The sequence below is a fragment of the Dermacentor variabilis genome, chromosome 11, assembly GCF_050947875.1.
Source record: "Dermacentor variabilis isolate Ectoservices chromosome 11, ASM5094787v1, whole genome shotgun sequence".
In the NCBI taxonomy this organism is placed as follows: Eukaryota; Metazoa; Arthropoda; class Arachnida; order Ixodida; family Ixodidae; genus Dermacentor; species Dermacentor variabilis.
In genome coordinates this window covers 69,460,482-69,484,894 of record NC_134578.1, presented here as the reverse complement: position 1 = coordinate 69,484,894, position 24,413 = coordinate 69,460,482, and the positions used below count along the sequence as shown (strand labels likewise).

Genomic DNA, 24,413 nt, shown 5'->3' with positions numbered 1-24,413 from the left:
AAATAGCAAATTATTTGTATATTCAAGTTCTTTGCAGTGGCAGATAGTACCATTGTGCCTAAGTGGATTACCTTCATTATTTCCTTGGTATTAAAACATGAAACATTTAAGCACTATAAAAATGCGTAAGCAGGCTACATAACCAATCAAAAAACGTTGACGCCAGGAAACCTTTTTACATACGCTCTTTTTATTCTTCTTTAAAGAGTGATATACGATATGGCAATGGAGGGGGGGGGCTCACATCCGATGTCTCGAACAAAGACCTAGACAGCCCCTTTTGTTTAACCTCCTGCTGTTGGATTCAATTGGTGGGTGGGCAACAAACCTAACTCCTATTATTAATTAGACATCCTTAAATGTAGGAATATAACAAGGTGGACGGGCAGCTACACTAAAGAAAGCCATTCTCGTGTAAACTCACCCGAAGCAGTTGCGCTCGGTGAAGCATTTTCAGTGCCACTTGGTGTAATACATTTTCCTTCCGCGCCTAGTCCCTCGGGGCCGATTTCTGTGACAATAAAACGGGAGAAAAGAAAGAAGCCATAAGAATACGCTTGGGAACATCCTAGAAAGGTTCTGATGTTCCAATAGTGCGCTTGCAGTTGCGACAGGTGAAAGATTTGAAGGGTGAAAGCAGTTCTTTTGGTCCCGTAATGGTTCCGTAAGTCCCGAATTATAAATGTTTTTCCTCAGTAAATTTCTCAGGGAACTTTTCGTCTCTCGCGCCCGCTCTTACTCGCTCATGCGCGCAAGCGTCCGTCGTCTCCGCAAGTGCCACGCCCCGCTGTACCTACTAGCAATTGGAAATATGCGACACGGAGCCCTCAATGCCACCGCGTTAAAAGTCATAGGCGCGGCAATGCGGAATAACTTCTTGACAAAGCACCTTTATTAGGCACACGGATCAAGAAACCTACGCACTGATTTGTTGTCAATGGGCTGCGTAAATTTCGCAATGGCGGCTGCTTTCTGCGGATAAGCAAGTACTTCTGATGTGGTGATGGCGTCGCCCAGGAACAGAAGTTCGTAAGCGAAGCGGTGTTTCTCCGTAGTCAAATCAGCAAAGATAACATGACCTCTCATACTGCTGCAAGGAACTAAAGGTGATCGTCAACATGTGAGGCAGCGACGACGACGTCATGGAGGTGCAATAAACAGGTCAGCCATTTCAAGCCAGCAAATATTGGGGCATTACACGCTGGAATGTTGCAGGTGTCGAGAAACTACCAACTGACATGACATTGCATTAATATAGGTGGTTTGGCGTGATAAAGGTGGTATTTTCTCGAGCCCTCGTGTCGACATCGATTTTCCAATAGGCCGTCTGGAGAGCCATCGACGAAAATACTTTGCATTGCAGAGCCGGTCCAACGCGTCGTCTATCCGTGGGAGGTGGTATACGTCCTTCTTGGTTATCTTGTTGATGCGACCGTAATCTATGCAAGAACGCTAAGTTCCAACTATTTATTCCACAAGACTACAGTCGACGCCCGCAGGATTTTAGATGGCTGGATGAGGTCACTGCGCAGCATTTCGTCGACTTGTGTTATAGCTTCACGTTTTCACGTCAAGAAGGAAGGAAAAAGTGGAGAAGGAAGGCAGGGAGGTTAACCAGTGTAGCGTAACCGGTTTGCTACCCTACACATGGGAGCGGGATGGGGGGGATGAAAGATGGGAGGAGGAGAGAGAGAGAGAGAGCACATAACACAGCAAACACATCGTCAGTTACATTCCGTCACTCTTGCGTGGTACGCGACATCACTGTCACAGCCGCTTGTCCAAGCCCGTATCCTTCATAAACCGAAGTAGTCCCTGCGTCGCCTTCAGCTGCGATGTCTTCTGTCGGCGATATGTCAAAAATTTGTAAAGACTCTGGCGGAGTGGTCAAGCGTATTCTTAGGTTATTATATAATGCTTACCTACTGGTGTTTGAAGAATCCTTGACGTCGACGAGAAGCCGTCCTCGTACTGCTGGAAGAGACCTTTCAGCAGTGCTTTCTGATGCCTTGGCAGACGCGGATTATAGTTGAAGGCAGGTTCAGTAACATGGACCGTCATTGTTGGTTAGTCTGAATCCAATGGTAGCCACGTATTGCCGGCGTCTGTAACTTCTCACATGCATGCAATATGCATGCCCTTGTTATGGTGTTCAATTTCATAACTGAAGTTTGTCACCATTACCTGCGCTTTTTCCCCGCGTGTTTGCACGTTGTCCTTTGCAACGCCGATTTCAGCCCACCAGCTGTTGTTGGTTACTCTTTATGATGCCTTCCGTGTCTCCCATGCCTTCTGTTCCGAAGGAAATCATAATGCTGGCGCGGGGTGGAATAGTCACTTGATCTATAGAGCACATTCAAGGCACGGCAACTCAGACCCATATAAGGTGGTATCACTTGGTTCGTGGACAGCGCTATCGACTTCGATCTTAAGTCAACAGCTGCACCGTGTTGACTTCGGAAGTCCAAGCCGAAGATTCCCTTCCGAGAGCATTATAGCAAGATAACAAACGTCGAATGGTAAGTTTTGGTATGCAATCTAATCTTTGCCGTGCAGGTTCCAGTCAGCGTTATCAGGTGTCCTCCAGCTGTCCGGATTACGAGGCCTTCCCATCCAGTCTTTACTTTCGTTAACTTAGCGGCGAAGTATCTGCTCATGACGGAATAGTCGGCTCATGTATCCACTACAATTGTGACTTCATGGAAGTAGAGAAGCATGTAGAGGTCAGTACTTTTTTGTGTTGCGTTATGGGTAGCTCACGACGTCGGACCATGTCTGCATCGTATTGCGCCGATGTTCCTACGTCTCATCGTAAGGTCTTGCGCACGTGGCGTAGGCTTGCCTTTCAGGCTTTGTTTTAACAGGGGCATTTCGTTGCTACGTCATCAAGTAGGATGTTGAAACGTCGTCGGCGGTGGTGGAGGATATTCTGCATTTCGACGAACAGCAACCGTACCTTAATGAGTTGCTGCTTTGCGCTTGCGGGATATGGACTTACGGACCGATCCCGGGCTTGGCCACGGTAAGACTGGCGCTGCAGCCCCAGGTAGCGCCTTAGTTATAGCAAACGCGAAGGTCGTTGCAGCAAGGTAGTCGGCGATACCATGAGGCCGCTCACCTTGATGTGGACGCCGTGCGTTGATGACGAAACCTCGGAGTCCCATGCCGAAGTAAGGGTATCGGCGGTACACGTGGCCGACTTCTCCAAAGTGATATTAGCGCGCACCATGTCCTGAAGCGCGCCATAGACCTGCTTTTTTGGGGGAAGCGGACATGGACGGCGGTCGGGCGTGCTGCTGAGCGGCGGTAGATGACGGACTTGCAGCGTTGCGGGTCCCTGCCGCGGGCGCGGGGCATACCCTGGTGGCGGGCGTAGGGGGCGTAAGTCTGCTTCCGGCTGGGACTGCAACGATTCCGGCTGCGCCTTTAGAGCAATGAGTGATCACTGAGTTTCTTTGACGATGCCAGCGATTGAGGCTACCAGAGTGGGGAATATTGGAAAGAGCTCTGGCATTACTTCGCAAATGACCACTCTAATGGTCTTGCGCAGGTCGTCGGTGCTGAGTGCTTGAACATCGGTGTAGTTTGCTGTCAGCTTTCGGCGGTTATATTGCCTAGGTTGCATCGAGCGTCCTCTCTGTGGTTGTGGCCTCGTGAATAAAAATAGAGCAGCGGGCTTGGATGGATTGTGTATCTACCTAGCGAAGAAATTTTGCTTGACACCCCGATTCAAGAAGGGAACTTTTAATTCGAAAGCATTATATGCTTAGGATAGCAGTCAGTTGGGCGTGTTGGTAAACGTTCTTGGCGGAAGAAGCGCTACTAAAACAGAGACTTCGCAAGCACACAGGGAAAACCACTCGGCGATTGTATTGCCTAGTCTGCATATCAAGCGTCTTCTCAATGGTTGTGACCTCTGAAACAAATGTAGCAACAATCTTGGGCGGCTTGCGTTTAGACCCGCCGATGATCACGTTGCCTCACGTTCTTGCTAAGTCTTCGTTCTGGAAGGCCGACGGCTCAAAGCATAAAAGTCTTGTGAAGAAACCCTCCTAGCATTGACATCAATTTTCTCCGAAAAATTCCCGCAAACAACGCAAATAGTGGCTTTGAAAAGGAAATTTGGTTCATTTCGGTCTGAGCGGGAATCAAACCCGCGCCTTCGGCGTGCGAGATATGCACGCTACGCGGACGACTCGGTGGCTCCATGGTCCTGGCTTAATAAAGGTGTGCCGTTCTTTCATTAGACTGCAGAAATTGTACGTGTAAACTGGTCTTCGGGGAGTGTACAGTGTTTAAGAAAGACAGGGACAAGCTGACATGTGAAGTAATCGAGGCATGTGAAATCCATTGTCATAAGCGTAATTGCGTAAGCACAACTTCCGTGACGCTCTGAAAAAAAATTAATATCTGGTTCACGTTTTATAAATGGCCGAGAGCAATATGATGAGGCTGATCTCTTTTTATTTTTGGCGTTTGCTTTGTTGGGCTTCCCATTGCCTGTTTCAGCATATATATATATATATATATATATATATATATATATATATATATGATGCTTCTACTAATAATCTGGCGCGGTGTCATATAGTTCTTTGTCGCCTTCTGAGTGAGATGTTAACCCTTGAAGTGTACCTAGTGCGTGCTTCATTGAACATGTGACGGTGGAGCAAATCAAGAGGAGGTGGAGCAGCGTCACGTCACACTACATCACGAGCGTGACACAGTGAATTTCCCGGTAGCTGCGACGCCCCAGCGCCAGCATACGTCGACGGAGCAGATTGGGCGAAAGGGCACGTCTGGTGCGTCATGGCACACCATGTTTTGCGTGAGAAGAGAGGGCTTCGCTGCTACAGCTTATATCTCTCGCTCTTTCTCTCTTTCTTGGAATCCTTGAGTTTTCCTTGAGTTTCTTGTCCGCCCCAGCTCTCGACTGTGTTTTAACTACGCCTCCGTAAGGCCAAATCAAAACGTGCCAAGTGTCTCAACGCGCTCGCTTGCCTGCGAGGAGCTCAAGACACGAAGGAGGGCTCATCGGCATTAAAGTGGACGATAATGCTTTCACATCCACAACTCATAAGTATAGCTTAGGTGTCCTCAAATTCTTTTTTTTCTTCTGACATGACGGGGTAGACACCTATAAACAGCCGCGTCATCTCCTCTGAAAATCGCGATGTTCGCGTTCGGTAGTTGCAGCAGGCCTTCTAGCACAGTTTCGGCCCTCCCTATTAGCACGATGCTTCTAACGGTGTTCAAGAAGGTGATGTGAAATAGTTCCCCTGTCATGAGCGTTGACTATCGACTTTCAGACCACGTCTTAGCGGCATCCTCCCAGGAAAAATTCCCATGTGGAAGCTTGTCTTCGTAGTTCCAATTGCTGAACGAAGCGACCCTTTCGTATGTTCCCAGCCAACTTTCCGGGGGTTGCAGGGAGGATCCGCTGAGCATCAATGCGTTCCTGGACTGTTCCAGCACGATGGAGGACGCGGCGACTACCATTGTAGTTGCTGACTTCGCCTTGATTTCTATGGTGTTCTCGGGAAGAACTCCGTACTCTGGTAGCAGTCCTTGCAACCTGCGGCTAATTATCTGGTGTTTCGCGACGTTGGTGCTGCGTTCACGTTTCGGGCGTGGGTAAAGGCTTTTCGTGGGCGTCCGATGCATAAAAAGAACGGCAACCAGGTATCACGTTGTTGTGTCGCTTAAGAACGCAATATAGCAAAATTATGAATCACGAAACTAATTTCATTAGGCGGACCTCTGATGACAAAAGCAAGTGACACCCGAAGCACTACATTACTGGCGAGCAGATTGGGCGACCATCAAATTCTGATCGGCGGGTGCAGCGCGTCGTCTTTTATCCATGACTAGTCTAAGCTTCCAGAGTAATCGCTGATGCCCGCGTACCTTCGAGAAAGTGCGTCACAATTCATGTCGCTCATGCAATGAGAGAACACAACGTCCGCTGATAAGAAAAACACCATAGATAGAATCAACAATAACTTTCGAGTAAATTCCAAAGCATGCAGGTGGGTTTTGCGCTGAGAGCTTACTTGATGTTCTTAGTGAGTGAAATGCCGTCCGCGAGAAAACCATAAGTACATGTGTGAATATAAGGATGACTTCAGGAGTAATAAATCAAGAAAAGCCCTCAAAAACGAAGACATATTTATTAGGAAGTTAGGTTGGAAAAACATTTATTGGCTGTGGAGCAGACATCCTCACGCTGAATGACTGAGCAGAAGCCTCCAGCGAATCATTTCGAACGCAACACTAAACCTTGCTGTCGTCGCTAATGCTTCGCTCTTCGGGCAAAATTGTCATTTTCTTGATGATATACTTTGGGGCAATAGTCCCCTTTGTCCTTATATTCTCTATTTTATTAAGATATTGTACATGCTTGAGCGGTCCTGTATATGTATTTAGCATGCAATGGCCTGGTTACAACTTGGAGAAGCAGTCTAGTACTCAATAGAATTGCGAATGCGTTGTGCATGATTTCTTTATGTACGTGTTCTTTATATTATACCGTGTCCCGCAAAGCTTACCAATAGCTTTGGTGCCCATAAATATTATTACCTCAAATATGAGAACTACATGATGCCGTTCGAAGAACCTCGCGTCAAGGTGAGAGACATCAACCGCAATGTCTCGAGAGGTTCTGTTACGCTATAGCACTAAGCTATCATACGGAACAAAATTCAAATGTGGCACCTTCAGTGTTTCACACGTGTCAATCGACTGCCATTCATGTTTGCCGATTGGACAAGCTAAAGATGAGCAGTAAATTAGGACGGGTGGAATGTTTGAACAAATTATTAACAACCACCTTTGGTATTTCTTTTTGAAAATACCGGCCAAATACGCATAGCTATGCGTGTGCCTCAAAACTTCCGTATGCAGTGATTTGTTGTCTTGACCAAGTCACTTATAGCTGGTACATATGAGTTTGCGAAATTCGATGTTGCGTGGTAGTAAGTAGTTCGACGTATTGCAAAGGAAAGCATTCACAGAGGAAATAGTTTCGTTTACCTTTGCCTTTAGCTTTATACTCCCATGTGCAGCCAAATAACCACAGAGCCTATCAACATGCTCTTATCGCAGAATGTGACCCAGACAGTTTATATTAAGGACCAGCAGAGAGGTGGACCTGAGGTTTTGCACTCTAGCGTTCTATCCTGCATTGTAAAAATAAAAGCAAACGAAATAAGGAATACGCAGGATTGACGATCAAAGTGACAGCGGTGAATGCAATTGTACAATAATGAAAGGCCGTACGAAAGCCACCTATACTTCCTAAGGACCTGGAAAAATCTCTTGATTTTAATAAGTCACCAGACATTCTGATTTTTCAAAAAATGCGAGTAATGTTTTACGGACGTATGGCATTTATATAATGCTGTATAACTGACATCCAGATCCTACGTATCAAGTGTTTCTCACTACACTGCCTGTTTAAAAGGGCAAAAAACACATAAATAGCTAAGTTAAGCTTACTCCTCGCAACATAACGCGTAAAACAAACCGCCTAACGTCAGAAGCCTGAATAGACGTTGCCCTTCAAGCAAGCAAGTTGCGATTCTACGATTTCTTGGTTATTACATTCGATGTTGATTTGCCTCTGGCTTTCACACTCCCATATGATCATCGTCCTTGTCCAGCATAACACTACTGCATCTTGGGCGCTTTCGCTTTTTTATATGCGCTGATCAAATCAAAACTTGGCAGCTGCCGTGATGAGGCAAATCATCTAGAATAACATTGCTGAAAGAAACATGCTGAAGAGACCATTGGCTTGCGGAACGGGTGTGAATATTCCATTACACTATTTCGTTTCACTAACTTAAGTTCAGTGCCCAAAGCTTTGTAGGAAGTTTTTTTGCGATGGGTAGCATTGTACAAAACTTACAATGACGTGGATTGCCAATAGCATGGACCTTTGGGAAATATTGGTGATGGCTTCTAATGAATGCACGCACCGTAACATTATGCAAAAAATAGGTTGGCTAAGAAAAGCAAGAAATGCGACGTAAATATGGGTTTGTATGATATATGTTACTTACGTCTTGCAAGCAAGAGAAGAACCGCAACCATCCAACTCCTCACAACATCCGAAATCCGAGAATTGTTCATTTGCAAAACAGGGAAACAATGGCGCCCCTACAATTTGAGCAATGCTTACAGCAACAAGTCAAATCAAATTTTTAGGAAAGTTTACCTACAAAATTATGTATCCTTGGAATAGAATCGTTCATCTGTTTCCCACACACAGCCTGTTCCGCATGTTCTGAAATGAACAACCACACTACGCTGCGAGATAGTATAAAAGCACGAATAATAATTTGCGCCATGACTTCGCTCGCATACGCATAATATCAAGCATAATAATTAGGCGCAGCGTGCTCATTGCAGATTAGCCAATGCAATAATAGTGTTGTTCTAATGGGTCTTATAAATGGCAGCGCTAGAGGCAAAAAGATATACATAAATGGAAATGAAATAAAACACGTCTTCTTCAAGGCACAAGAATTATCGTATATGTATTTCGGCAGCCAAATATCTTAATATCTTCCTTTATATAATCTATATACGAAACAATTACGTCTGCCGTTTCCAGCCACAATGACGTCATGAAACAAGCAGGACATGCGATTTCAGTTAGAAGCGATATGCGACCAATTACAGCAAGGCCATCGACACTTGCTCTTAAAGACGTAATTAGAACTATGAAATACGTAGCACGTGATTTAGAAGCAGGTGTCAAGAAATTGCAACAGCCGTATGCTGCAGCATTTCTCACAGCACTTGAAATGCCAGCCACACTCTAATGTCACACTCATTCCCATGTCTCGATGAACAATGATCTAGACATGTCATCCTGAAAGACACTGCAGCGCGAAATCGCTGTTTCTACTGTGCTGCTTTCGCAAAGGAACCTAACAGTTACAAAAAATCACTTTTTCTGTAGGCATAATTGTCGAGATACATTTAGCAGAAAATTATATTCAATGAGCAAACTAGGCACTGCAAGATGCTTTCTTAGGTTGTTCAGAAGGTAACAGAACACTGTGCCAAATACTGGCAGCTCTACTATCGCAAGAGCCTAGATAGCATCACACATTCGGAGACATTTGCCACCCAATTTTCTGCGTGAATGTGCTCGCACTTGCAGAACAGAACTTGATCAGAAATGTGAGAGTGCTACAATAAATTGTTTTGTACTATCTGAGGAATACCTCCGCAATGTTACATCGGCCAATGAAAGAAGAAGAAGAAGAAGGAGGTCCCAAAGCTCAAGGCTGTAAGGGGACCTCCTGTTTTAATTAGAAAGAACAAAACAAATTAGGTTAGAACCCGCCGTGGTTGCTCAGTGCCTATGGTGTTGGGCTGCTGAGCACGAGGTTGCGGGATCGAATGCCGGCCACGGTGGTTGCATTTCAATGGGGGCGAAATGCGAAAACACCCGTGTACATAGATTTAGGTGCAACTTAAAGAACCCCAGGTGGTCAAAATTTCCAGAGTCCTCCACTACGGCGTGCCTTATAATCAGAAAGGGGTTTTGGCACGTAAAACCCCAGAATTTTAAAATATGTCCAACAAGCGTGCTTGCGCCGCCTGTGATACATCTTGTCGGCGCTGTAAGCAGCTGTTGATAACCAAAGCCTGCAAAGCCATTCGAGTATTCAACCGTGTTATGATTGGATTCATCCAGAAGGTTAATGTTTATATCTCCTAGAATAACAACGTTTCTTCTTTCGCAATATATCTTGTCTAGGCTTTCGTATAGTGCTGAGTAGAACTCTAAGGCTGACGATGATGGCGAGCGATGTATTCAAGCTAAGTTTTTTCCGCATCAGACTGCGTATGTTGGTCACCAATTTCAATCCAAACAGATTCAGTGTTGTCGGCTAGGAGGGAGAGGTCGTTCCCATGTTTGTATTTTATAGAAGACGATACAAAAATAGCAGAACCACCGTTACTGTTTGATTTTCGGTGACAGTACTCTGGTGAGTAATGTGGTAAAAAGCATGTTTTTATCGTCAGGTAATCGCCACGTCTCAGGCACATAGATGAAGGAAAATTGGTGGTCAAGGCATGCTGGGCAAGCATGAATGTCGTCACAATGTTCTCTGCATTAAAGTGCATTAAAATGAATAGCCGATAAACCTGGGCCTTGAAAAAAACGTTGAAAACGTTTTGTCGAGTAATACATATTAAAGTGTTATGAAGTTTAGCTTGCGATTGTTGATTACCAGAGAGAAATTAGGTCGCCTGACTAAACACGGAAAGGTCTGTGTCCTTAGAGATACGGAATACTCGGCTGTCAGCCGACTTTCTCGTCTTGATATGGCAATTAGCCATCCACATATAGATCCATCCACGTTTCCGCTTTAACTTCAACGCTTTAGCGAACAGCCTCTTTTTTTTTAGTGTCACCTGGTCGTTTACATAAACGGGGGCGAATTTTAGATCCACCAAAGCAGAGGTCATTAGTGTTCAGTCTAGTCTTTCGTGCCTTAGCGACGAAATCTTGCTTCTAAGCTTCGAAGCTCGTGAGCAGAAGCGCGCAATGACATTTTTCTCAGGCGTTCCAACCTTTCCTGGAACTCGATGAATGACGTCAATGTCTCTATCCGTGATGGGAGAACCAATTTTTGCCCTTACAGCTCTTATAATTACCGCGCAGTCCTCTCGCCGTGTACACGGTATGTTCTTCAGTTCAACATTGTTTAGCCGAGAGTACTGCTCAAGTTCCGACACTTTTGCTGTTAGATTTCTTTCTGTGATTGCAGAGTTTCATGAACAGTTTGTAGGCGCTCATTCTCTGACTTCACTTTCTCGACGAGAGAATACAGCATTTCGACACTTCAGACCAAGTTGCTCATTTCGGCCTTCGTTGCACGAATTACCGGCTCAGTTGATGAAATTCCCTGCTTCATATTCTCAACCAGTTTTTCAACTGCTTCTTCGAGTTTGCCTTCAGACCATGCCTCAAGCAACTGAATTCTCTTACCTAGTTCTGGAACAGTTGGCATCTTAAGAGATACAAGGTATCACTGAGACAGGTAAACACTGGCAGCAGCAGTTGCGGCAATCTAGTAATGAATATGTGGCAAAAAAAAACACCACCAGCCTGCAAAGGTAAGAAAGCTCGCAAAGATCAGAAAGCCGCAAGTGCTGCTGCCAAGAGAAGCCGGACAGACTCCAGCACCACTTTTTGAAGCCCTGTCGTATCAGCAGACAATCTCAAGGTGATGGTCCCCAGGTGACGTTGGTCACGCATGCGTAGTAGCCACGGATAGGCCAGATTCGCTGAAGAGGTCAGAAACGCACGCTCCAGCGGTGCCGGCAGGGCGGATACGTGACGCCGCTTGGGTGAATGTTTGGGTGAACGTTGGCTGGTATGCAAAGGTAAGAAAGCTCGTTTACGCTTGCATTCCTCCAGCCGCAAGTGTTGCTCCCAAATTGCAGCAGCACTTGCGGCTGTAGGAATGCAAGCAAAACGAATGGCTTGCTATTACAGAAAAAAATATTCATATTCGAGTAATGTAAAAATATATACGGGAGAAGTCGTAGTTTTCCTCGGACGACGAAGCATAAACAGCGGTACCAAATTAGTAAGCAGATATACAAAGTAAGCGTGTTAGTTTTATCGGCCGTATAAACTTACAAACCTACGCTTGCTAATTAATAACCACGGTGTCAGGCGTGCACAGGTAAACAACAACACATCTCGCTCGATGACTGCGAGAAGTCGCTGTCAAAACGCTGGAGTTAGTAAGTGCGGCAGTAGCAGCCAGCGAATCGACCTCCGTGCTGTCTGTCACTGCAACGCGAACAAAACGTTGAAAGCACAGCGCATCGGAAGCTACCGGCACTCCGCGTATTTCGTCCACGTCACAGATCGCGGGCATGTACTTTGTCCACGTCGTAGATTGCCTGCAAAATACGGTGCCTGCGCGGCCACGCCGTAGCCGCGGGAGTAGAATGCCCCAGTTCGTCGCGACCCCCCCCCCCCCCGCCGTCCGTGGCTCTCGCGCTACAGAAGACGGCGCGCTTCCGCTCAATCTTCCCCCATCGCGCGCGCGAGTTTGAGCCACGATTGTCACCGGACCCTTGCAAGCTTCCACTCGGGCATACAGCTCACGGCACTCTGCGACGATACTATCGTGTTATGACTTTATACGATACATCACGACGACGGTGACGGCAGACATTCGCTTGGAGTGTTCATGTGATTGCTACCGCAATAAGATAAAACATTCTCGGGTGTTGTTATAGGGAAGTTTGCAACGCCCAAAGCATGAATTTAATTTTCTCACAATTTGACGTTGATTTCAGTGCGACCGGAAGAATATAAAAGCAGCCTAGCACCTGGTACATATCTGGGAACTGTACCTCAATAGAAGGCTGCTTTCGGGCTTGATTGAATTTTGTTCCCAATCAGCAATACCGTCAGACAAAGAAGCAGCATGATACTAATTCACTTGGGCACGCCTCCATCGCCTGCGCTTTTTTTGCGTGTATTTTGGAAACAATAACACAAAATGCGTATAATAATTGTCCTCTGAGGAATGTCTGTAATACACGTAGATTTCTTCAGACTTTCCTATACGAGGTGTGTTGCCTACCCCCAATCTCACACCGCTGCGTATGGACCACCATGTAAGTGCCAATTCCTGTCTAATACCTTCAAATGCGTACGAGCCAATCAGTGGCGTAGCCATAAATTTAGTTTAAGGGGATGGGGTTGTCACATTCAAGCTCGGCCTCCTCGTTATGGAATACATCAATAATAACTGCATTGGCATTGGCAAAGATGCTGCAAACGAATATGAATGGTACGCGCTGTGAAGACAAGTAAAATATGTATATTTTTTCATGAAAGTATATATTTGTATGTCCCAAAAGTTGTACCCGAAATAATTGATATTAATGTTTCATGGTTTTTTGTATATTTAGTAAGTACAGAAAATATCACTCGAACTTTAGAACTATCTCAGTTCGAAACAAGAAAAGCAGTACATGCCGCTGATATGAAAAATGCAAAGGCCATGAAATGAACAAGGTATAGATCTATGACCGATATTTATTGAAACTTAGTCATTCAAGAACTTTGCCTACATTCTTGTACAAATGCAAAGGCCAGACCAAAATCTCAATGGTGTTCTTCTTTGCTCTGATGTATTGTGCAGGAACAGCTGTCACCACCCGTGTATTGTAATTGCACCGCAATTATAGTCTCAAAGAGCGCACATATAAAAAGCAGAAGTTCTGCAAAATATAAGACGGCGAGTCAAATGAAAGTGAGGCAATGCGAATATACGTCAAACGGAAGACTTCATTTAAAAGCAGTATCTATAACCATTTAGACATTTGTCCCACTGACTAACGAGTCCCGTGATTCTCGTCTAAGAGAATTCCCTGGGTTGCTGTTTCGAAAATCTGTAACTGACTCTTTCACATCATCGTGTGACACGAATGTCGTTCCCCTGAGCTGTTTTTTAGTTGCCCAAATGTGGAAGTTGCAAGGCGGCAGGTCTGAGCTGTACGTCGGGCGTTGCAGCGCTTGCCACTTGAACTTTGGCAGTTTTATGCTAGCCACATCAGTGACGTAGGGACGGGCATTGTCGTGGAGCAAGGTGGCTCCATTCTTCAATTTTCCACATCGTTTTTTTCTTGATTGCGCCACGCAGCCGATCCGGCATTTCACAATATCGGAAACGATTGATAGTCTCTCTAGGTTTAGCAAATTCACTAAATAATGGACCCTGACGATCGAAAAGAAAGTACCCTTCCAGCGGAAATGTCGACCTTTGCGTTTTTTGTAGTGGTGAAATCGAATGTTTCCACTGTAAGCAAGGTTTGACTACGGGCTAGTTGGTATTCCATGGTATAAATCGTCACTTACAGCGCATACATAGACGGAGGACAAAAAAGGACGACGTAGACAACCGCTGACTTCCAACTGTTGGAAGTCAGCGCTTGTCTACCTCGTCCTTTTTTGTCCTCCGTCTATGTATGCGCTGTAAGTGACGATTTATTCCACTGTAAGCCTTGCCGTCGTGTTTCAGGCTCATAGTAGTGGCACCATTACTCGTCGCCTGTCACAAATGCAGTCAAGAAGTCATCACAACGATTGCGATACAGGATCAGATGAATCAACGCAGCGCCGAGCCTCCCCGTCTTCTGATAGTGGTTCAAAATTTTGGGCATGCATTGCGCACACTCCAGCCGATAACGGACATTTTCTTGAATAATTGTGCGAACCGAACCGTGGCTGACGTTCACACACTCTGCCAGTTCATCGTTGCTTATCCTGCATTCTTGTCTAATCAGCTCATCAACCTTTGCAAGAATTGTTGGGGTCGATTGCATGTTGGCAGTCCGCGGTCTTGGATCTTATTTGTAACTTTCACGTTCTTCTTTGAACCGTGTGCTCCAATGCTTCACGCTGCCCAATCAGATAGTGTTCAACGTACGCGGCAGCCATACGGCGACTAATTACTTCAGCTTCAGCTGTCACCTTCAGCTGTCCAACACCTTCACCTGTCCAATACCTCACGACACCATGCTGTTAAACTTTTGGAGCGTGCATTAATACACACAATCATGTTCAACACGGTGTAAGAGAGCATGAAAGAACATTTATTCTCACACATGTGTGCCACTTTCCTAAATGAGATGCCTGTGTGCTACGCGCATGCCTCGCAAATAATGAACCGCAACATTATTGCGCGGGATGGGTTGGCTCACTTTCATTTGACTCCCCCTCGTACATCAAAAATGGGAAGATACAATGAAATAAACAAATGCGAAGATACATCTAGCTAAATGGCAAAAATTGTCACTGGAAACAAAGTTCACTGCATGTATACAGAAAACCTCGCAAGAAGATATTTACCAATACGTAAAAGTCTCAAATGAACCTATTTATCTAAGAAAAAGTCTGTGCGTGTAATGCGCCAAAAAGCAAATAAAAATGCTGTGCAATCACAGATTCAGATATCACAGTAAAAAAAATTTGATATTCTTTTCTGTGACATGAGGCACAAATGAACCACCACAACGCTTCGTTTCATGGTACCTCGCGTCATGCTTTGTCAACTTGTCTGATAGTGTGTTGATTTAGCTTGCCTGGTGTAGCTTAGTTGCTCATAAACTATAGAAGGATCCAATATACTAAAGTATTTGCATCCGTACAAGGTTATGGAGATGTATTCAATGACGGGTAACGGGTAATCGTCAGTCCGGACATGAGGCTACGCAATCGCTTTGTAATCGCCGCAAATGTGGACTTTGCCATTGCGTTTGCAGACTACCAGAGGCGTTGCCCAGTTGCTCTATTGAACTGGAACTAGGACTACGCTATTAATGACTGCAACTCTTGTGCATAGGCGTCTCGCAACGCGAAAGGCAGCGGTCTCACCATGCAGAAAACCAGCAATGTGCTGTACTTCAACATCAACTTCACCGGACTGCCACTTATTAATCCCAATGCTGGCTCAAACACCTCGACAAATTTTTCAATCAGTGTGGCTGCATTATTGAGACCAATACCGCACACGAACATCCCGCCTAGCTTTGACGCCTCCAACCAATCTCGGCCAAACAACAAAGTTCCGCATTTTCTTTTTGTTCGTATTTGCATAAGTGGCAGAGAGAGATAGAGAGAGAGACAGAAGAAAGGGGAAAGGCAGGGAGGGTAACCATAGTGGAAGATCCGGTTTCCTACCCTACACTGGGGTGAGAGGGGAGGGGGAAGTAAAGTGATGACAAAGTAGAGATAAAGATAGAAAGGAGCATAGACATAGAATCCCAGCAGGCCACTGTCGGCGCATACTGTCACCGCACAGCGCAGTATCACATGCAGCACTATAAACATCTGTTCAGCCTACAGCCGCTTGTCCAATTTTGTCGCCTTTAAAAACGGCAACAGTGATCTCGTCGCCCTCTGCTGCGATGGCTTGTGATAGCGGCATTTTAAAATAAGTTCCTCTGTTAGAGGTCTTCGGTCAAAGCGCGCTATCGCGATTGCGAGCGATCGTCTCTGTCAGTTATAGCGACCGTCACAGGGAACGTGTGGAAGAGTCTCCTCGTTACCACAGTCATCACCCGAGGCGTCGTCGGCCCATCCGATTCGGAAAGCAAAACACTTGGTGAAGGCCACTCCTAGCCATATTAGACAAACAGGGTAGCTTCGCCACGGCAGAGTCCAGCTGGAATACAAAGGCATAGAGAGGAATCTAAGTTGTACAGCCGCTTGTTTCGAAAACTTCCTGCGTTCCACAAGGAGAATGTGATTGATATCATGGCTGAGCATTCGAAGTTTTCTAGCGGGATCTGTGCTTCATAATGGTATCGGCTCCTCTTCGTCGCCTTGAGGAGCTGACCGAGCAGCGTTATCAGCGTGTTCGTTCCCTATGACATCGCATTTACTTGGAAGCCACTGAAATGTTACGTGGTGGCATTTCTCAGTCAAGGTATGGATTAGGTTCTTTAATCTCGAGTACCAGTTTTTTTGTGTAGTCCACGCCGCAAGGCTGATAGCAAAGACTGTAGCGGTGCCTTCGAGTCACTGAATATTGACCATCTTCGAGGTTGTTCTTGGCTGACGAGACAAAGTGCAGCGCGAAGAGCTGCAAGTTCCACAGCCATCGGTGTTGTTGGGTGACATATCTTGAAACTGATGGTGGTGGCTTTCGCTAGGAAAACCACGGCTCCAGAGGAACACTGGAGAGTTGCCGATCGATCAGTATAAATATGTACGTGGACGGCGTACCTCTCGTGCAAAAGGAGCAGAGTTAGTTGTTTAAGAGTAGGTGATGACAGCTCAGACTTTTTCCTGATTTCTGGTACGGTGAGGTGCACTGCAGGTAGAGCCAAACGCAATGGAGGAATCGATGGCTTAGTGGCGGGGGTGAAGCCTAATGGAAGGCAGGTGTAATAATCCGAAATCGTAGTACGAAATGATGCCTGCGGCTTTTTGACGGTAGTGTTGCCAAATGGTGGGATCGGGAACGGGCGAAGAGCCTAATGTGCAATCAACATTTCCACCGCAATGTGTGTTTGTATGGGTTGGTCCCGGGTGATCGCAATTGTCGCTACTGTCGATGTGCATTTTGGCAAACCAAGACAAACACTGAGAGGCGGAGCTTGAATAGCCTGTAGCTCCGTTCCTGTGGTGGAATCAGATGCATACCACCTAATATGGACATGTACGGGTTTACAATCGGAACGCTCGCGTCTCCTACTGGAAGCCGGCCTCCGCTACAGTGTGACAACCAGCTATGACCGCTGGATACATGACAACAGATTCCACAAAACAATGCTCCAATTCATACACAACAGAGGCCTCACAGCACACATATAATACACATATACAGTCCAAGAATTATGCCTTAAGGGCAAGCCTTATCGCAATAAAAAAAAAGAATAGCCTGTAGAGCACGAAGATTTGTCTGGCAAGTGTTGGTCAGTATGGGCAAACTGTATCTCAAGAAGCCCGAAATAAGAGCCCTGTACAATTCCAACATTGCATGCGCTGACATTCCCCAAGTCTTTCCACCCAGAAACTTGAAAAGCTGGGAGATTGCTGTCACACGCTGTTTCAAGTAGGTCACGTGCGGGCTCCATGAGATTTCTCTATCAATTATTATGTCAAGGTATATGTGTATTCTCATAAAACATCATCTGATTATTGAGATGGCGTACGGTGTCATTGGTTTGCGAGTCAGTGCCATCAGTGCACATTTGTCTGACGAGATTTCAAGACCATGGTTGCGGAGGTATATAGCTGTCAGAGTAGCAGCTTTTTGAAGTCTTGCACGTATCTGAGGACGTGTCACACCTGAAGTCCCTATCCATATGTCGCCTGCGTACATTGATATCTTGATCGCCGCTGGCAGATGACCAACGACACCAATGAGTGTGAGGTTGAATAGGGTAGGGCTTAGTACGCCGCCTTGAGGAACACCTCGGGAGGTGTAGTGTCGTGCGGTATTACTATCGCCGGTACACACAAAAAAACGACCTCAAAGAAAGGTAATTAGAAAACCATTGGAAAACTCGACCACCTAGGCCAACCATCTCAAGAGCATCAAGGATAGCCTAGTGAGATACGCTATTGTACGCCCCCTTGACATCCAAGGACAAAGCTGCAGATAATCTTTTGCGCGACTTTTGATGCTGGACATACGTAGCGAGATCAACAACACTGTCTACTGATGAGTGATCTCGACGAAAACCAGCCATGCAATTTGGTAACATGTTGCAGTGTTACAGATACCACTCCATGCGGGCAAGGTTCATCTTTTCCATTATCTTTCCCGCACAGCTGGCCAGCGCTGTTGGGCAGTATGAGGTGAGTTCAAGTGGCCTTGCTTCAAAAGAGGGACCAAGCGGCTTGTCTTCCATTCATCGGAAACCGTTCCGTCTTGCCAAGATACGTTGTATAGATGTAACAGTTCACTCCGTACGCCATAACTAAGGTTGTTCAAGGCACGATAGGATATTCCATCTAGTCCCGGGGATGAGGAACACCTACATAGGGCAAGAGCCGCTTCTAGTTTGTCCACTGTCAAAGGAAGATTCATGCGGCCGCCACATGAAACAAGGATGTGACTGGGGACTGGAGAGCCTGGACCGGTTGCTTGGCCAGTGATCCTTGCACAAAAGTCTTCTACAACACCAGAATCCAATCGCCTCTAGAAGAGCGCCAGCGCTTTCAATGGAAACCGTTGTTCAGGGAGGGAACGCAGACCACTATGGTTCTCCATATGTGGGAAAGATTCGCGGGTCTAGTGACTGGCAAAACATTGTCAAACGTTGAGATGTAAATCTAGCCATGCGTCGTTGAATTTTCTTTTGTAGTCGTCTGGCTGTCCTAAGGTCTTCGATTGATTTTGTACGCCGGTAACGCCGCTCCGCACGACGACGGAGTGCACGAAGTCGCTCCAACTATATATCCAATTCCGTGTGCTTCGACGAAACCGCGACCGTGCGCGTGGCGTCTCGCATTGCAGACTTGATTGTTTCCTCTAATCCAGAGGACAAGCCCTCTCGACAAACATCTTCCATGGTAGAATTAAAATTAGTGCTGTCAATTAATTGAATGGTGCTCCGTGGGAAGGATCGGGACATACCTTTGATGACAAGGTACGTGGGAGTGTGATCACTCTCATGTGTCTCGCTATCCGAAAACCAATTAAAACATCTTGTGAAAGAGCTGGAGACGAAGGCTAAGTTAAGACAGCTGCTATACTTCCTGTCATGGTATAAACGTTGGGCTGCCGTCATACAGGAGTGAAAGACCATGGTTGCAGGCGAAGTTTGGAAATCTTTGCCCTCTTGCATTTGTCCTTTGCTTCCCCATACCATATGGTGCCCAGTAATATCCCCGATGATGACATATGGAGCAGGGCACACCGACAAGATGCGCGTTAATCTTTCGGGATCAAAATTACTTGAAGGCAATATATAAACGCCTACTAGTGTAACCATTAGTTTGACCATTTTAATTGTTAGACAAACATACTGATTCTTATCATGAGGCGGAATCGGATGGCGAACACTGGTCAGTTCTCGACGAATAACAATGACTCTGCTGCATGCATCAGTTGTTGCGGATATAACAGCTTCGTGTCCCGATAATCTGAACGGTTTTGACCCGTTAGGCCCACATATGACAATTATTGGGGACAAATTAGGATGTATATACTGAAGAAAGTCTGAAAGGCGTGACATGAGTCCTCTTCTAATATTATGGGGTTTTACGTGCCAAAACCACTTTCTGATTATGAGGCACGCCCTAGTGGGGGACTCCGGAAATTTTGACCGCCTGGGTTTCTTTAACGTGCACCTAAATCTAAGTAAACGGGTGTTTTCGCATTTCACCCCCATCGAAATGCGGCCGCCGTGGCCGGGATTCGATCCCGCGACCTCGTACTCAGCAGCCCAACACCATAGCCACTGAGCAACCGCGGCGGGTCAGTCCTCTTGTGTTCCAATGGATGACTGACACTGCCTTGACTTCTCGAAAGGATAGGCGATGTTTGGCCATGCCTCTACTCGAGAGACTCAAGCACTGGGCTTAAGGCGTCGAGTCCTTTCAGTGCACTTCGAGCAGACGTGGTCCCAAGGTTCGACAAAATCACTCGAATGGCATCTTTGAGGGGAGGCAGCATTGAAATGACTTGACGATCTGCTTTGGGCGTGTCATCAGTGTCAGGAGTAGGCTCCCGAGCGGGCTTGAGAATCTGTGGTTCTGTGGGATGGTGCTGGCTTGGAAGCGCAGGCCATTCTTCCAGAGAAAGATTCCTTTCAGCTGACTTTCTTGTGCTGTTCAGCTCATTTTTGGCCGTATTGCAGAATGTGGGTGCCATAATGGAAGGGCCCCACTGCTTTTGCGTCTCTGCCTATTTTAGGAGGTTCGGTGACGCCCACGCCGACGCCGGATCGTTTCAGCTGCTTCCCTGTGTGTCGAGCTGTCCCGAACCATTTGCTTGAGAACAGCGACCTCTTTCTTGATGCGAGGGCGGTCCCTAGACGGGGCAGCATGGCAACCATTACAGTTGCCGCACTTTAGGAGAGTAGCCACGCAAGTGTCCTCCGCGTGAGGTTCAGCACACCGGGGACACAGTAACGAGTTTGGGCAGAAGCCCTTGATATGTCCAAGCCTAAAGCACTCATGGCATTGAAGAGGCTTTTGTACGAAGGGCCGAACAGGGTGTCGGAAGTGACTGGCTTTGACGTGAGATGGTATGCAATCTGCTTTGAAAATCAGTTTGACGCAGCATCTAATTCCAATGCAGCTCACATGTGTGATGAAAACACTCTCACTTGCTGGTTTGCCGAGGATAGGTGAGTCCGCGTTGGGAATGGCGACATCGATGTCATAAATTACACCTGGTGTGGATGCATCGTCCATCGGGATATAAGAACGCACTTTGATTCGTCCTAGCTCCGAGATTTGCTTCAATTTTTCGAGCGCACTTCTTTTGGAAACATCAATTGCGAGGACAGTTTTGCGTGTATTTATCCGAGTGTCCTTAATTTCATTCGGCATGACCACTTCCAAGAAAACAGATAATTCTTGCCTGTTCAGCAATCGGACGTTGCTTGAGGGTTCCTCGGGTTCGAGCACGTTGATGTGAGGCCAGCGTTCAGGCCTTGACTTCAGAGTCGCCGTGCTCGCTTGCGTTGATGTATTCGCGTTGACAGTCCTCATTTTGGCCCTCTTTTTGTGGACAGAGATGAAGCTGTCATCCAATGAATCTTCATCCGACACGGAGTACAGCTCAGTGCCCTCGGTGTCACTGAGCACTCTTCCTCTCTTCCTCGTGAAGGACGGCCTCGAAGACCTCTGGCAAGGAGTGCCTCTGGAAGGCTCCGCGTCCATGGCCACAAGACCGGCAGCCGAGGCAGCAGCAAATTCCGGATTTCGCCAGAAACCAGAGAACAGAGATAGAAGCGTTCTACCAAGAGGACACTTCGTCGTCGTCCGCCAGCATAAGTGGCACATTCACATTCTGTTCATGGTGCTCGACGAACACGTTACATTTACCTACCACTTTTAAGGAAACGCCACCATACGTTTTCAAACGGAAGGTGCACGGCGCCAAAGGACTATCAGGCCAGTATTTATCATAAACGCTTTCTGGAGCGGTAGAAAAAGACGCTTCTGTGTCAATTTGCATTTGCACATTGTGGCCCACCGCTTTATGTCACCGTGTACCTACGATCGTTACCGCCACAGAAAAATATATTATGTAGCAGTACGTCGCCTACACAGCGTGTTTCCTCCGTGTTTTCTCGGCTGTCTTCAAACTTTCAATAAGGTTTGACAACATCTAGCTAGAGGCCCTGTTCGGTGGCAAGCACGGCACCGATATTTATGGTGGACAAGTATTGCCGACGTGGTCCTGACTAGATCTGAAACACCCTTGTACATGGCGATCCTGCTTGCTCATGTGTTTGGTCCTGTGTTTTATCAGGCGTCATTGAATCAAACACTTCGCATTGAACATGCCGTCTGACCGTATTAGTTTTTTCTGTTTCCCTAAACGAGTTCGGCTGTATTTTTCTTCATGTCAGCGCAGGCCAGCTCTATGTTCTTAGCGACGTCGCGTGCGTCTACGAACGAGAATTTGCTGTTCTTCAAGAGTTTGGCTTGAGTAACCTTGTTTCTTAATGCAGCGACAACGCGGCCTCGCAGAGGTTCGCAGAGGTGACTTTCTAGAAAGTCACCGGATTCGCACGACTTTGCGACCTGTTTCAATTCCGTCGAAGTTGCTGCCACGGGCTTCTTTTCTTGCTGTACTCTGCGGTTATACTTGAACCGTTCCGCGACAACCTTGCTTTTTCGGGGGGCGCATACAGTGACCCTTAACAACCTTATTGTTTTCTTGATACTACTCGTTTTCTCGTTTTTCGGGAGCCAGGAGGTTCTGCAGTGTTTCTGATACTCTTTCTTTGCCATGGCTGTTACAAAAACAGACACCTTCAACTCGGTGCTCACCTGGGTGGCTCGGAGGTAATGTTCGAAATGGTAACGTAGAACTCGCAATCTTCCTCCCCTTCTTCAACGAACTGTTCTAATCAATTATGGACGGCTGCGTCTCCGCCTTCCATTGAGGTACCGCAGGGCTACCGGTAAAATTGCCTAAATTTGATGGCAATCATACCCTCCTTGCCGCTGTTGTGACCCCAGAGGACAGCGCGCAACGCTTGGGCTTACACGTGTAAAAGGTTTTATTGTCAGTAGCACGTACAAAGGGAAAGTCAGCCTGAACTTAAGTTGGCTGCCTTTTTTATCATCAGTAATAACGATAGAGGTGACGTCAAGTGCCTTTACACACACGCGGACTAATAGCACCTACAGCACGGCGCACAAGCAGACTGACGCATGCGCACTAACACAACACGTAGCATCCCTGAAAAAAAGAGGGGGAGGGGGCATTCTAGCCGCTGTGGGAAAAGGGACCTGCAGAATTCCTCTGCTAGGATAGGGCCATCTCAAATGTTTTCATGTTTTGCTCATCCGTTTGATCTCTGAATTTCACTGGCACCAATTTTGCGCTTCCTGAGCGCTGCGTTTCTTAGATGTGTAATATTGGCTGTTAATGCGTTACTTTTTACATAAAGTGACTCACCAACACTGGACAGGTGTACTATTCAGAGGTCTTTGTGCAACTTCTGTGGACCAATGGGCTCGCACCTGAGGAGAACATGAGGTTGCTCATGGTGCATAAAGGCGACGAATACGTCCAGACAACGGATTTGGCCACATGCAAAACTTCAGCACATTTGTGAAAAGTTTATTCTTTTCTCGTGCACTCCATATTTTTCGTCCTCATCATGAAACATTTCATGTGATTGATTGATATTTAATTGATGAAAGTTAGTGATTCATGGCTTCGTTTATTTAGTGAATGAATGATTTTTTGCAGCCACCTTGTCATTCTTCACTACATAGTTTTCCAACGCAAAGCAGATTGTGTGGTATTTATAACGTGAGAGAAGTTGCTATGTCTGCGCCAGCGCTTGCGCGTGCGAACTTTTTTGGCAGTTCTGAAAGAGGTCGGAATTCAAAGTGGTAAAGTTCTGCGAAGCATGCGCCACTTATTTTTTAAAAAATACGTAAAGATTACTGCATCAATCAGGATACGCATCAAACACCAGCATAAATCTCGATCAGTGCAGCCTGGCACTAGTAAAAAATCGAAAATGTGGCATATATTTAATGCAAAAGTTAGACAAAGATCAACTTTTAAAAGTTTACGCAAGACCTGTACCTATATATTGATTGTTAAATGAAGCACGGCATGCACTTATGTTTTTTTTACTGTTCAGTTACGCATTATTTTACGGGATGTTCTGCTACGGTTATGTACGTATGTACGTCTGTATTCAGCAGATATGCACCGATGTTAATTGCGCATTGTGAGTGCAAGACGCCATGTTTTTGGAACCTATAGTGCAAATTATATTGCATTATAAAGGACGAGATGACGTGGGCGAAGAAGGTAGTGATTGCAGTTGCGGAATACTAAACAGCCGGTCGCTCTAAGTGGGCCGCGTTCCAACATGCCCTCGCGACAAACAGGCGGAGGTTGCGAAGTTAATCAACGTAATATGCCCGCCGGACTAGTGCCTGTATCTAACAATGACAGTACGTCAGGGACGCCACAAATTAATCCACGGAGCCGCTAGCTCCAATACGTTCCACCGTGTTAGGGCCCACTGGCAAGCTCTTCGAGAAAAAAATGTCAACAACGACAATTCAAACCGAGTGAATTCCTGCTGAATAAACACTTTGAATTGTCGGAGTGCGTCGAAGGCTAAACCGATCGATGGCGATGCTTAGGAATATTTAGAAGACTGGTTAAAATGGGTCAGTGTTTCTAATGACT

The 24,413-nt window shown here is 46.2% G+C and overlaps 1 protein-coding gene across 1 annotated transcript in view; it reads right to left on the bottom strand.

Annotated features, from left to right (window-relative positions):
- The window catches only part of LOC142564349 (venom metalloproteinase antarease-like TfasMP_A), a 63,018-nt gene extending 62,504 nt beyond the window's left edge, over positions 1 to 514 (bottom strand). The window contains exon 1 of the mRNA XM_075675322.1: positions 425 to 514. The gene's annotated coding sequence lies outside the window, so the exon portion shown is untranslated. The remainder of the gene's footprint in view (positions 1 to 424) is intronic.
- Between the last annotated feature and the right edge of the window lie 23,899 nt (positions 515 to 24,413).